We start from the raw sequence: 14233 nt of genomic DNA, 5'->3' as shown, positions 1-14233 counted from the left end.
ATATTAAAGTCACAGAATCTAAGTAAACAATAAGTTCAAACATTTTGACAGAATAGGACTGTAAAGCATTGCAGCATGAAATTAATCCTTGGTTAATGATGTGATGTCACATGATCAAGCCACTTCATATGACAGCTCCAGCACTTCCATTTGTCCTTGTTAAGCGTTAAACATGACATTACTTGGTCACCATTTACAACTTCCTGATGGCTTCCCCACTTACTTACATGTTTTGCAGAGGGTTTTTTTAAAATCTTTTCTTCCTTGAACATTTTAACATTTGTACCGTAAATAGGGATAATGTGATATTACTGCAGAACTAGTAAAAATCCTAATAACAGAATAGGTTATGTACAAGAGTTAGATTATTGAAAAGACAAATGAAACTGCTGTGTAATTTAATGGATTATTTCTGCTAGTTTTATTCAATTATGCCGCATACAACACCTTTAAGGAAACATGTTTTCCAAGAATGCATGGAAATTACCCAATCCCAGGAAAAGATTTAGCTGATTTAAGGATTTGCAGTATTAACACTTTTGAGAAGCACCAATTTTTACAATTGTTTGTATGCATCTATTATCTTTGAAATAAATGTATTTAAATTATAACTAGATTGCACATCAATTTTGTGATGTGCAAAGAATTTTTAAAATGAAAATACATTGATATACTATTAATTCTTTTGACCCTTTATTTTTTTTTAAATTCCAGATTTCTAAAACACCTATTACCTATTTACTCCAAGTACCAATTTTAATAGTGATAATTGGATTATCAGTGCATGTTTTCATAGAACAATAAACCAAGATTTCTTTGGGGAATTGTTTTTTAAACCAGAAAAAATGAAACAAGTAATCTGACCTTTTTTTAGCCAATTCCAGGTTTATTTTCTCATGAAGTCTTAATATTCTCTTTATAATGCCTTGGTAAAACCACACTTGGAATATTGCATTCAGTTTTGGTCGCCACTATATAAAAAAAATGTTGACACTCTAGAAAGAGTGCGGAGAAGAACAAAGCTGCTAAGGGGACAGGAGGCCAAAACGAGAAGAATGGTTGCAGGAATTGGGTATGTCTAGTCTAAAGAAAAGAAGGATTAGGCGTGACATGTTAGCAGTGTTCCATTATCTGTAGGGCTGCTACAAAAAAGAGAGGGGGTGAACCAAAACACTTGAAAGCAGGACAAGAAGCAATGGATGGAAACTAATCGAGAGAAGCAACCTAGAACTAAGGAGAAATTTTCTGACAGAACAATTAATCAGTGGAACGACGTGCCTCCAGAAGTTGTGGGTACTTCAACACTGGAGGTTTTAAAGAAGAAATTGGACGACTATTTGTCTGAAATGGTATAGGGTCTCCTGCTTGAGCAGGGGGACAAGAAGACCTCCAAGGTCCCTTCCAACTCTGTTATACTTTTGTTCTGTTTTCCATTTCTTTGACCATTGCATAGAAGAAATGGGTAGTGAAAAGAATTTTTTTTATATATATTTCAGGAATAAATTTAGGCTATATGCTAATGGAATGGACACATTCACATCATGGCCTTTAAGTGTCATGCTTTATTTTGAGTGAACGTTCCTTCTTTCTGCTATCAACGTTATGCTATGGTACCACATAATCACTTTTGCTTTTGGAATAGGTTCTACTGAATGAAACATGATTTACTTCTCATTTACTTTACTTCTCACTTAAAGCAAATTGTCAGTATTTGTTATGCTTATTTTTTTGATGTATTTATCATGGAGTAAATTTATATTTTACAAAGTACTGGTTTATAAAACCAGTACTCATCTAGTTCTGTTCATATATAATAAACTGATCTTTCAGAGCTTGGCATTGTCCACATGAGTTAATTTAAAATTCTCATAACTCCAATCAGCAATTAAATTGTTTAAATAGCATCAGGATTTGACTGCATGTAGGCATTCATAATATGATTTCTGATTCTGATATAATGATTGATTTAATGATTGGTTTAGATAGTTGGGATCAAAATAAAATAGTTTATATACATAGACCAATAAGAAAATGAAAACACATCTTCAGTTTTCATATTTTTCAGTGTGATTCTGGCAACAATACAGATTAAGTATAATAGAGAAAAATGAGTATATGCATATGTATATGGTATGAAAATCCATATGTTGGTACAAAACATCCACACCCATCTATTAGAAAAATTGATAAAATGTAAGATTAAAACAAAAAATGTGTTTGTTAATAAGTGCTTTAGATGGACACAGGAGTATGCAATAAAAAGTTGAGACATTTAAAACCAGATTAATATTAGTATATAGCTGGCTCCAGTTTTATTTTTTTTGCCTTGGATAATTGACTTTATCAATGTAAATCACGTAGAACAGTTTCATAGAGTACCTTATGAACTGATATTTTAAAAAGCTGTTAAGAGTTTAAAAAGCTGTTAAGAGTTTTTTTTCTACTATGTGAACTTTAAAATATTGGTGCTCTCATATTCATAAAAATAACCTGTAGGTTTTTTTGTAGGAAAAGGGTTGCTCAAATTTAAATGATTCCCCCCCCCCCAAATATCTAGGGTACAGATCCAGTACTCATGAAAAGTAAAATCATATATACATGGATTACATTGGACTACAGTAGTCCTCGACTTGCAACAGATTGTTTAGTGACCATTCAAATTTATAACCATTGAAATAAGTGATTCATCGTTTTTCACACTTAACATCTTTGCAGCATCTCGGTCACATAATCAAAATTCAGACACTTGGCAACTAACTTGCATTTATGACAGTTATAGTGTCCCAGGTCATATGATCACTTTGTGACCTTCTGACAATCAAAGTTAATGGGGAAGCCAGATTCACTTAATCACTGTGTTACTAAACAACTGCAGTGATTCACTTAACTGGCAAAAAAGGTCATAAAATGGGGCAAAACTAACTGCAACAAAAAAGATTCCCACATTAAATATTTCCTAGCTATTCTGTAAAATTGTGAGTGACTGTTGGATATTCTGTGATCACTTAAAACGTGGATGTCTCAAGACTTCTTTGAATAAACTTCCTATATACATGTTACAAAATGTTAACTATAGAATTTGTTTTATTTACTGCACACTGTCCTATAAACTATAATTACAAAAATAATGGAAACAAGCGGGGATTGTTTTGTGGTGGTACAATGCTTAGAATGCAGTACTGCAGGCTCAACTCTGCTCATAGCCTGGAGTTTGATCTTGATTGGCTCAAGGTTAACTCAGCCTTCCATCCTTCCGAAGGTCGGTAAAACAAGGACCCAGATTGTTGGGGGCAATATGCTGACATTTGTAAACTACTTAGAGAGTGCTGTAAAGTATTATAAAGCAGTATATAAGTCTAAGTGCTATTGCTATTTACAGGTAGCCCTCACTTACCTATTACAGCTGAGACCAGCAATTCTCTCAGTAAGCATGCAATTGTAAAGTAAGAAGTTATGTGACCATGATTGACTTTAAAATATCAGATCTGACTACATTTGTTAAGTGAATCACTGTGGGTTGCTGAGTACAATATTATGTGACTGAAACTTGTGACTTCCTGCTGGTTAGAACCCAACTGTGAGGGTGACAAATGGTGATCACGTGACTTTGGGACACTGCAAACTCTTATGTATGCTAGTTGCCAAGCAAATGAATCATAATCATGTGACTACTTTGAGTACCAGCCATAAGTTTCCTTTTCATAACCATAATATTTTTGATCAGTCACTAACCAAGTGGTTGGTAAATGAGGACTACTTGCATATATACTTGCATTGTTCCATTTAGCTCTACAGTAGGCCCTGATAATGAGTTTCTAGAGGTTGTCAGCACTGTGATAATCTTATTGTTCATACTTTAAACTATGTTTAATTTTATAATCTTTGTTATACAGAAATATGTAAACTATATATTTAAACTTTTTGAGCAATTTTAGTTGCTTTTGCAAGCCTTTGAAATTTAGGTAGGTGAAAAAATCTAGTTTCAGCAAAATTGGTGATTCAGAAAAGCAAAGCTATTTGTTTCTTCACTAGATTTTTACGCTATCTTTTTTATAGTATAAGAAAGGTGGGAAACATAATACTCTTTCCATCTCCTGTTTTCCCCATAACAGCAGCCCTGTGAGACTGGTTGCGCTGAGAGAGAATGGCTGGCCCAAAGTCATCTAGCCAGCTTTCATGCCTAAGGCAGGACTAGAACTCAGTCTTCTGTTTCCTAGGCCAGCATTTTAGCTACTACACCAAATTGGATTTATTTTTTCCATGTAAAAGATAACAAGGTTAATTTTCAGCATCACTATCTACAAGCTGGAATGAATCCCTGTGGAAATTCAGGAGAGCTATTGCAAAGCAGATCATATCAGATCATTAAGTTACATGGCCTCTGATTCTGCATAAGATAGCTTTCCGAAAAACTTTGAAATTTCAGAAGTTACATTGGAGATACTGCTTCTATGAACTCATAGGGGCTGTGTGTTGTATTTATACCATCTTCAATATAAAGAATATGGCCTATAGATTGAGGTATTGAAATAGATCTGAAGTTACACAAATTCTTATTTCACTTTATTCAGTCATTGTTGTTTCAAAATTTAAAATATGAAGTTATGGCTATTTATGATCTAAATAAAAAGGTTGTAAGATGTCAGCATCTGATGAAGCAGCAGGATGTCTGTTTAAGTTACAGTTGGTGAGAGAAATTTAGAGTGATCTGTAATCCTGAAGTACTGTGATATTCAGCGTGATCTGAGCTTCATCTGATTCCTGTTAAAAGGTAAAGAGATTCTGATTAAACACCTGAAAAATATACTACAGAAGCCTTAATTAAATGAGTTAGTATTAATTTCTTTATTGGAAAATTTTATGAAATTGTAAGATACCTTCAAGGGATTAACTTGAGTCGGGTGATATTGAGCGCCCATCCACATAAAAATAACCACATTGGTGGTCTGATGCTGTTCATGATACAGGATTGTGAAACTAAATCATATTAACGATCAAAGGGGATCTCTGCTGGTCTCAGAAAAGGGGGTTTCATAAACATGATGATGGCAAGTACTAACAGAACCATCACCAAAAGCTCTGGCCTCCATCATCAGTCTAATATTGTGTAGTTGAAGGATATGTCCAATTGTTTTAGTTCCCAGGAGTGGCCATGCAAATATTTACTGGCCACTCATGTCACTGGTCAGAAGTCCAATGCAAGGTAATGACTGAATGAGAGTGATGTGTATGGGAGGATGTTGATGAAAACATTGCTAGTCAGGAAGCACATTGTCGTGCACCTCACGTTTGTCAAAATCTATGCATGATTCAGCCGGCTATTGGAATGAATTCCTTGAGCAGATGAGAGTAAAGTGAATTTTTTTTGCCATGAGTAAGAAATGCTGTATTTGGGGACAAGATTGTGTTCCAACAACAGAACATTATGTCTACTCTAAAGCATGGTGGTGTAAATAGGGTTCAGGGTGCTTTTCGACCTCAGAATCCTCAGATATTGGATTGTACAACAGATTCTACAGGAGAATGTCAGACCCACATTGAAGAAATATAGGTTTTGCACCATAGCCAGGCTGAAACACACAAATCTATGCTAGAATGGCTAAAGTAGAATAAGTTCCACAGTTTTAAATTATCCAATTATCTAGGACCATCTAGAAATACCAGTGAGTTGAAGGACAGAGTATTAGCTAACGGAATTATTATTTAATATAATTAAAGTTATGGCTAATATTTTTCCAACAAAAGTCATTAAACGTTGGCTTGTAATGACGACACAGTACCCTGTGGGGGTTTTAAATGAGCTGATACCATATTGTAAACCATGGTACTGCAAAATCATAAAGAGTTCTGAAGAGTTTCTGTTACCACTATACACAGACTTTTTGAAAGACTGAAAATTGCACCTTAGAGCATTAGATGACTAAAAGCGTTTCAGCATTTTGATATATTTAAAAAATAGACAACAGAATATATTGACCAGGAAACTATTAAATATATTCATTTTGTCAACATAGTTGACAAATCAAGTACTATCTCATAAGGCACTAATAAGTATGATGCATATTTAAGCATACATAGTTCTGCAGATGATTAAATTAAAAAAATCATTTTACTGTGAGTGGATTATAGAGCTTAAGTAAATCTATTACAGTATATTTGCTATTTTAGTCAGAGTAATAGTTTACCATGTCCAGTGCAAAGGATGTTCAGTATTTAGCCAAGAATGCTTCACAGGGGAAACAGCTCAGCGCAATAACTTATGTTTCTCTGTCATATCAGTTTATTAGATATTTTAATGTATCCTTTGTATTCAAACTGGTATCTCAAATCTTTAGATGCTCTATGACTTTCCTTTCTTTGCATATTAAGTGAAAAGCTCAAAATACAATATTATTTTACTATTATCCTATGTTCAAATACTTATGAATTAAACCATAAATTTATTCTTATTAGATATTCTTTTAACAGAGGACTATAGAGTATAGGAGTACAGTATGAAAAAAACTAATCCATAACTTTCTGCAATGGCAAACAGCCTCTCCTTCCCCTGATATTCTTGCACATGTATGGCGTGGCTTAAGAAGTTAAAGCTCCAGAAAGACTTTTAAACCTGCTGTCTCTGTTTTGGAAGTGGAATTAGGCTTATCCCAATTTCTGCTGAAATTAAAGGTAAGATTCCATGGACATAAAAAGGCTTCCAATATTTCTACTGCTTGGAAAATTGTTTAAATGTTGATAGGAAGATTTCAAGTTTGCTTTTTGTTTCCCTGTCAGATGATTTGTTTCCCTACAATTATCCTGTCTGTAAGTCATTAAGGATTGTTGGATTCACCTATCTATTTTTGTAAGACTGAGACATTTCTTTGCACTGTTACAAATTGACTGTTTCAATAATAACCCCATGGGATTGATCTCTAAATTAATTCTCATCTCAGTTGGAAAACTACTGCACCTGTATTATATAAGAGCATTTTTAGGGGAGTATGAATATTAATTAAGTTCCCTTAGTGCAGTGTGTCATTTGATTCATTCCTTTGTTATAGCTCTATAAACGTAGAACTATCAAAATATTATAAATAAAATAGAATAATATCGAATTGTAAATAAAATATAATACTGAAGGTGTTAGCTCATGTCAAAATATAATTAGATCTTTCAATTGTTCATGAAATGCAAAAATCATGTGTTTGTTTAAATTAATTTTCTAAATCAGGTGTTTTACTGATAAGCGATTGATTCCAGTGGCACCATGTGAGGGATTTTCTTCCAAAGTATGCAGTTTACTTTCAGCATGCAATTTATCACATTCAGGGGAAAATACATTTCATGTTTTTTACAAATTTGAACATGAAAAACGCATATGGTACATAATACGTATTGTGAATAAATAGCACTTTTATTTCATTTAAAAATTCAATAGTTATAAACATGTGATATATCAGAAAGTTTTTTATTTTCCCACTGAATTGAGACAAGAATTTGAGATTGCTGTTTGTGTAATGCTGTCTTCATTTTCATGTCCCAAAGAAGCTCATTTTGAGTGTCATTAAGGAACAATGAGCAAAATGGTGGGTAGGTGGTTCTGGTAGGATATAGAATTAGTGAAATGTTTAGGGTAGAATTTTATTTCCCATTAGGCCTTAGGGTCTTAAACCAGGGGTGTCAAACTGCCAGCCCGTGGGCCGGACGCATCCGGAAGCCGCACCCACCCCATTGCCGGCAATGGCAAAACCGACCCGATACGTTGCGTGATATCATGTGACGTTGCGAGTTTGATATGTCTGGTCTTAAACTGTCTTCCCATTACAGGTAATCCTCAACTTAACAACAATTTGTTTAGTGACTGTTCAAAGTTACAACAGCACTGAAAAAAGTGATTTGTGACTATTTTTCACACTCACTACTGTTGCACCCCCCCCCATGGTCACGTGATCAAAATTCAGATGCTTGGCAACCAACTCATATTTATGACACTTAACTGTCTGGCTTAGCAACAGAAATTTTGGGTTCAATAGTGGTCGTAAGTTGAGGACTACCCGTACTTATTGAACATGTGGGTTGGACTCACAAATGTTCTTATTTTTCTAGGATTAACAATATAAGTCAGAAGTTTCTTATGTCGTATTTTTGTTACTGGATAACCTTGCTTTATTAAGTTGTAGATAGGTACTTCAAATGTTTTAAGTAAAGCATTGGAAAAATGGTTCTTTAATTTTTTTATACATCTTTATGACATGTGCAAATGAAAACAATATTTTTGATTATATATACATTAAAATAGTAAATTATTTTCTAATTTACAAAAGTGTTTACATTAACATTTAATTATAAATAATGTTGATAAGACTGCCCCAATCTACATAAAGGTGACCTAATTCAAAGAAATTGCAGAAAAAAAATAAATTATTTAAATAGAAATGTTCTTGATGGTAAAAGAGCATTTCTTTATTTAGTCCAACAGTGACTAAATTGAATCTGTTATCTGCAAATACAACCTTCCTGAGACTCTGCATACAGTACTTGTTATAAGGTAATTTATGGTTCATATATTGTGTCAGATGTTTCTCCTTGCCTAATTTATACTTTGCAGCTGTCATTTTGTGGAATAAGAGTTTAGTGTAAGGACATATATATATAAAATATAAATATATTTACTAACTAACGCACAATTATTTTTTTCATTGTGTAAAATATGGCCTATGTTTCTGAAATTTTGACTAGCTACTCATACATTTTTACTGATGTTTTTAATATTTGGAATTGCACAATGTTCTTCTTTACTTATAGAATACAAATTATGTTGAGATGAATTCCTTTGTTTCCTTTGACTCAATTAATTAGAATAACTGTCCAAAATAAAAGCCAGCTTCTAGTTGGAAAATACTGGCCCAGCATATGTTCTGTTACCTTGAGTTGAATTATCTGTAGTTACTGTGTTACAAAGTAAGATTAATGCAGTGTATTGGCCAAGAAAAGAGATAATACTGACTCCTGGGCCATACTTGCTTTTCTTGCTTTTGGTTAAACATTCAAAAACCTGCTTCTGAACTTGAACATCTGTTATAAGTTGATTACACATTATACAAATTTGAATGAGTGCTTTTGCTCATTATTGATAATTTTGTTTTAAAAAAGACAATGCAGTAAACTTAAGATTACTTTTCTTTGAGCCTCATACTATTTTTTCTTTGATTAATTAAAGTGGGAGAATACACATGTTCCTTTCCATGCAAAAAATTATGTATGTATATTTGTAGTTTATACAGTACTTCCTCCTTCTGTTATAGAGTCCACAACAGTAGAAATGATTTTTTGCTATACAGTATTAGATAATTTTATATACATTTTAAAATAATCAGATGAGATTTAAAACTGATAATATTGAACATATTGGTACAGGAAAAAATCTTTTCTGAAATTTTAAAATAGGGCAATCTGTTTAGGGAATAATAACTTTGCTTAGGGATTCAGAGCTTTAAGTTTCTTACATAACAGCATATTTTTTTAAAGTCAAACTTAACACCACTGGTTTGCAAACACTTCCTTTAGTGCTAACTCCCCCACTCTTATTTTTAATATTTAAAGTTTATCTTAGTTTTGAAGAAAATTATAAGAAATTGTTACAGGTAGCATTTTTTTGCCACAATTGTTTAACAAATAACTGCAGTTAATAAATGAATCCTGCAATTGTTAAGCAAATCTGACTTAGTCCATTGGCTGCTTTTCAGAAACTGGCTGTGAAGATTACAAATGGTGATCACATGATCTTGGGACATAAATGCATGCCAATTGCCAAGCACACAAATTTTAAACTTGTGACCATGGGGATGCTGCAGCGGTCATAAGTGTGAAACATAAATCACTGTTTTCATTATTGTTGTAATTTTGAACAGTCATGAAACAAATGATTGTAAGTCAAAGACTACCTGTATATCCCCATTTTCTAGACTCCCCCCCGAAGGCCTGTTTCATATGAATGGCTGCAGTTCACTGCTTTGTAAAACAAAGATGAAATTAAAGTGAATTGGTAGAAAATACCTAAAGACAACGGCAAGAAAAATCCATCAGTTTCTTTTTGATACATTGGTGACCAGGTTATAACTGCTATGATAAGCACTCTTAAGATAGGCAGGAACCCTCAACAGCCTTTTCTTTAAGCACCCTAAGGATTTTTACAAAATAGAGGATTAGAGGGCCATAGATAAAGCCACAGCATTAAATAGTTATATAACTAGTACACAACAAAGGAATAAGCAGTGTAAATATATATTTTACAAATATACAATTGAGGAAGTTTCTAGCATATGGAAGGTTGCAATATAACTTATCTAACTCTGCCATTGCATATATAGAAGAGTTCTATTTTCATCTAAAGCATATCAGAAAGAATAAGAGAATTTCAAATGTTCTTGCTATACATCTGTACATTAAATGCATATTAGACTCAACTGAGCAGATTTACCATTTCACAGAATATTAACATTATAATGGGCCATTTATGCCATGCCTTGCTCAGTGAAGGAATCCAGTGAAAGCATCTTCCATTTGGCATATAGTCTAGTCCCCTAATCTATAAGTTTGCCTTAATTGTTCCTCATGATTCACTGTTCATATCTGGAGTCAGGTTGCTTCTTTTAGATAGCATAGTGTTTTCCTGCTTGCTTCCTTAGCTTGCCTGTTGCTTTCTGGCCATAATATACAACTATACGCAACTAGACTTTCTCTAGATGGATGCCTGCATTGTGAAATGACAAGGTACCAATACAGAGATACTTTGTTTTACTTTTTTTTATCTTCTTTTAAGTTGTTATATTTACTGTAAATTGCTTTGGGATGTTCTATAATCACAATCATAGAAATAAATGAAAAAAGCAATGTGTTTCTGTGCAACTGAAAGAAAAGAGAAGGTGTGTAATACTTATAAAGGGTAAAGTGCTGTTTAAATATGAATGAAAAGGCTAAACCGGAGGTCAGAAAGTAAGAATGTATATGATTTACATTGTGGTGAACATATATATATATAAATATGCAAGTGGGAATCCATAAACTGGTGATACCTGCATGTTAATGTTAGAAAAATGTACTTACTCTGTGCTGAAATCAATCCAAAAGAAAAATTGTTCTGCTAGGCGATATGAATGGATGGGTAGGGGCAAGAAAAGAAATACAAAGTAGGTAATTAGGCCATTGAAGACCCAAGAATGAATGACCATGTGTGGAACTGGTATGTATGTATTTACAAAATACAAAAATGAACCACTATATGAGAAATATGCTAAATGGTTGGGCATATAAAGAGATTTGAATGAGGGCTGAACTGGAAAACAAATATTTGAAGGAAGCATGAAAGGGTTCAGTAGAGGAGAAAAAATTGTGGGAAATCTAAAATGGAATATAGAAACTGTGGGAAAAAAGTGAGAGCAAAGGTAGTATAAGAACTAGTGTACGGACATGTAGAAAGTACACTACGTTGGTTTGCAAGAAATCAATGATACTGGTGTAAGCTAGTTTTAGATATGTTTCATTTCCTCTTCCGTCTCATTTTTTGTGTTTCTGAACACTATCTTGCATCTCTGTACCTTGTTGCTAATCCTGAAAGGGGAGTACTGCGATGGGGATATATGTAGAACTGGAATGGAAATACCTTTAATAGGTAATATTATGCATACTCGTTTACTACTTTTTTTAAAAAAGGGATAGAATTTGAATGTTTTGCAGAGTACCCTTGACAGAAAGTGAAAATACCTGCTGCAATAAAATTAAAGAAATTGTCATCTACATGTATTCAAAAATTGTGGAAATATGACAAATAATTGTGTCCAATCCATTTTGTTCCCTTTCTTCATAAAACAAATGATTTGGTCCAAAAGGGAATACCATGCAACAGACTATATCTCTCTTTCAGCAAGTCTTTTGACTTAAGTCAAATACGCCATCCTCCTTAAATAAAGTTGAAAAGTGTGGACGGGAAAGGACATAATGGGGATACAGTTGCTTGAAATGCTACACGTAAAAGGTAACAATTTTAATGGATTGATATAAATGCAAAAGGATGCCAGATAGCTTTCCAAATATGAATCCTCACATGAGGAATGAAGAGGCTGTATATTTAGAATATTGGAGATTACTATCAAATGGAGTGCTATTGCAAACTTTTCTTTAAAAAAAGTTGACTATGATAATACACCAAATGTGCTTTCTGTTGATTGCATTATGAACCTATGTATTATTAGCATATCATATGTAGGGAGCTGGGATTGTTATAGTTAGTCACAGTTTATCATTTATGGTTCAGGAAGGATGTGAATTAAGCATTCCTCAGCCAGGTTTTCTAACCATAATGCAGTATCAGATCATCAGTGCTATTTATGAAATTTTAATAAGAACAACCTGTAAATTATAAATGCAATTTAAAAATTGAATATATAAAGTAGCAGAATTAATTAAAAATGCAGTTGCCTTAATTTAATATTGTATCTGGATTAGCAATTAAGCATTATACAGATTGCACTGAAGAAACTTTGTGAACTGTAGATTGGTTATTGTCTTGGTTTTCCTCTTTTAACTGAGTCTCCCATTAGCTTATCGGATAGGATTGTTGGAACCCCATTGTAAGCAAAGTTAAATAACTCGACGTTACTTCCAACCTCCAATTCCTTACAATTACAATGGGCTGCATTATTTTTAAACTGAAAAAAAGATGGAGCAGTATCTGATTACATGACTATCAGTTATGAAGCAGGGACATGTTTACCTTATTTTGATTTGCTGGATACTCAGCTCAACTGAACAAATCCAACATTAACTATGTGACAGCATTTTTCAGACAATTTGAGTGGTATTTGTGGGATTTGGTCCAGCACCAGTTCACAATGAAAAATTTATCCTTCTGTTATATTGGGAGTTGCACAATTACATATGTACATACCATGCACTCATGAACACATACATACAACCCATGGCTATAAAGTTAAGACATTTTGAAGTACAGTGTCGGGGGAGGGAATACTTTTTAATGCAGTAGCTCATGTGTTGCTCTGAATGAACCAACTCTGTGATTTGTAGTTACCGTACTATGCTAATGGTAACTGCACTTTATCCTCAATCTTGGGCTATTATTTGCTGAAGCCAAAGAGCCCTCTTTGATACTGACGCAGATTAAACACCTCAGATTTTATTTCTGTCTAGTGATCCTGCTGCTTTTTAAAGTGGAGCTCTTTCTTTAAACAGCTTTGATTACTTTATTTGTGTTTAGATTGGTATTTTAAAATATTGACGTCATAGACTGTACCCACTGTTTTCGAGTAAAATCTTAAAAATTGTTTAATGACTAATGGATCTTTGTTCATAATTTTACCAATTAATAATAAATTAAAAATCTTAAACATGTACTATACTTAATCTAAAATAGTAATTTTAACAGTTTCATAAAAACAAATTTAGTTTTCTATTTAAATTACAAAATCTGTTTATTCAGTTTTTTTTAATCTAATAACATTGCTTTAATTGTGAATGTTATTTGCAAGTGAAATTCCTAATTGTACTCTGGACTGGAAATTAAAATCCAAAGATTGTGGTTGTAAAAGAAGTGAAGTGAAAGACTCAAAAGTGAAGGAAGCTACTTGAATTGGGACTATATGTATTACTTAAACATTGATTCTGTGATTAGAAAAGTTGGATTCAGTTCTTAATATATGATTGCTTTTAAATTAGATATATACTCAATTATTTTACTGAATTCTGCTTTTGCTAGTGTTGTATCTGGGCAGCGTCCTGCTTTCTGACCCAATGATCACTATTCCTTCCCATATATTTTCAAACTTCTGTTTGCAATAAAATGCAGAACTAGTTTTATTAAATTCTGTAGTCTGTATGCCTTTGAACAGAATACACAGAGCTTTTTAAAGAGACCCTTGAGTTGAACTCAGTTCTTGACAACTGCAACCAGGTAGTTTTCTTGGCAGCATTACACAACTATTGTTTTAGAAAGTCCAGTACTTCCTACAGCCCTGGTCACTCCCACTCAGTTTCCATGATCAGCATACTAAGCCAAATTCAGTGGGATGTTTTAACTGTAATCTTATTTTCTAGCCATTTATTATTAGAAGAAGAGCACTATTACAATATAAAATGCTACTTTTTATCTGTCTTCCATCTTTATATCATCCTATTTTTGAATATTTTAATGCAATCCTATTTTGCACTGTTGAAATCCTAGTATTTAGAAGAGAAA

At 33.2% G+C, this 14233-nt stretch overlaps 1 protein-coding gene across 1 annotated transcript in view; it reads left to right on the top strand.

Moving 5' to 3' along the window:
* The window catches only part of PSPC1 (paraspeckle component 1), a 53011-nt gene that overhangs the window by 35971 nt on the left and 2807 nt on the right, over positions 1–14233 (top strand). The window lies entirely within an intron of this gene.

This window comes from Protobothrops mucrosquamatus, unplaced genomic scaffold, assembly GCF_001527695.2.
Source record: "Protobothrops mucrosquamatus isolate PMUCROS unplaced genomic scaffold, P.Mucros_1.0 scaffold508, whole genome shotgun sequence".
Taxonomy (NCBI): Eukaryota; Metazoa; Chordata; class Lepidosauria; order Squamata; family Viperidae; genus Protobothrops; species Protobothrops mucrosquamatus.
The sequence above is the reverse complement of the archived record's forward strand: the minus strand, read 5'-3'. Positions and strand labels throughout refer to the sequence as shown.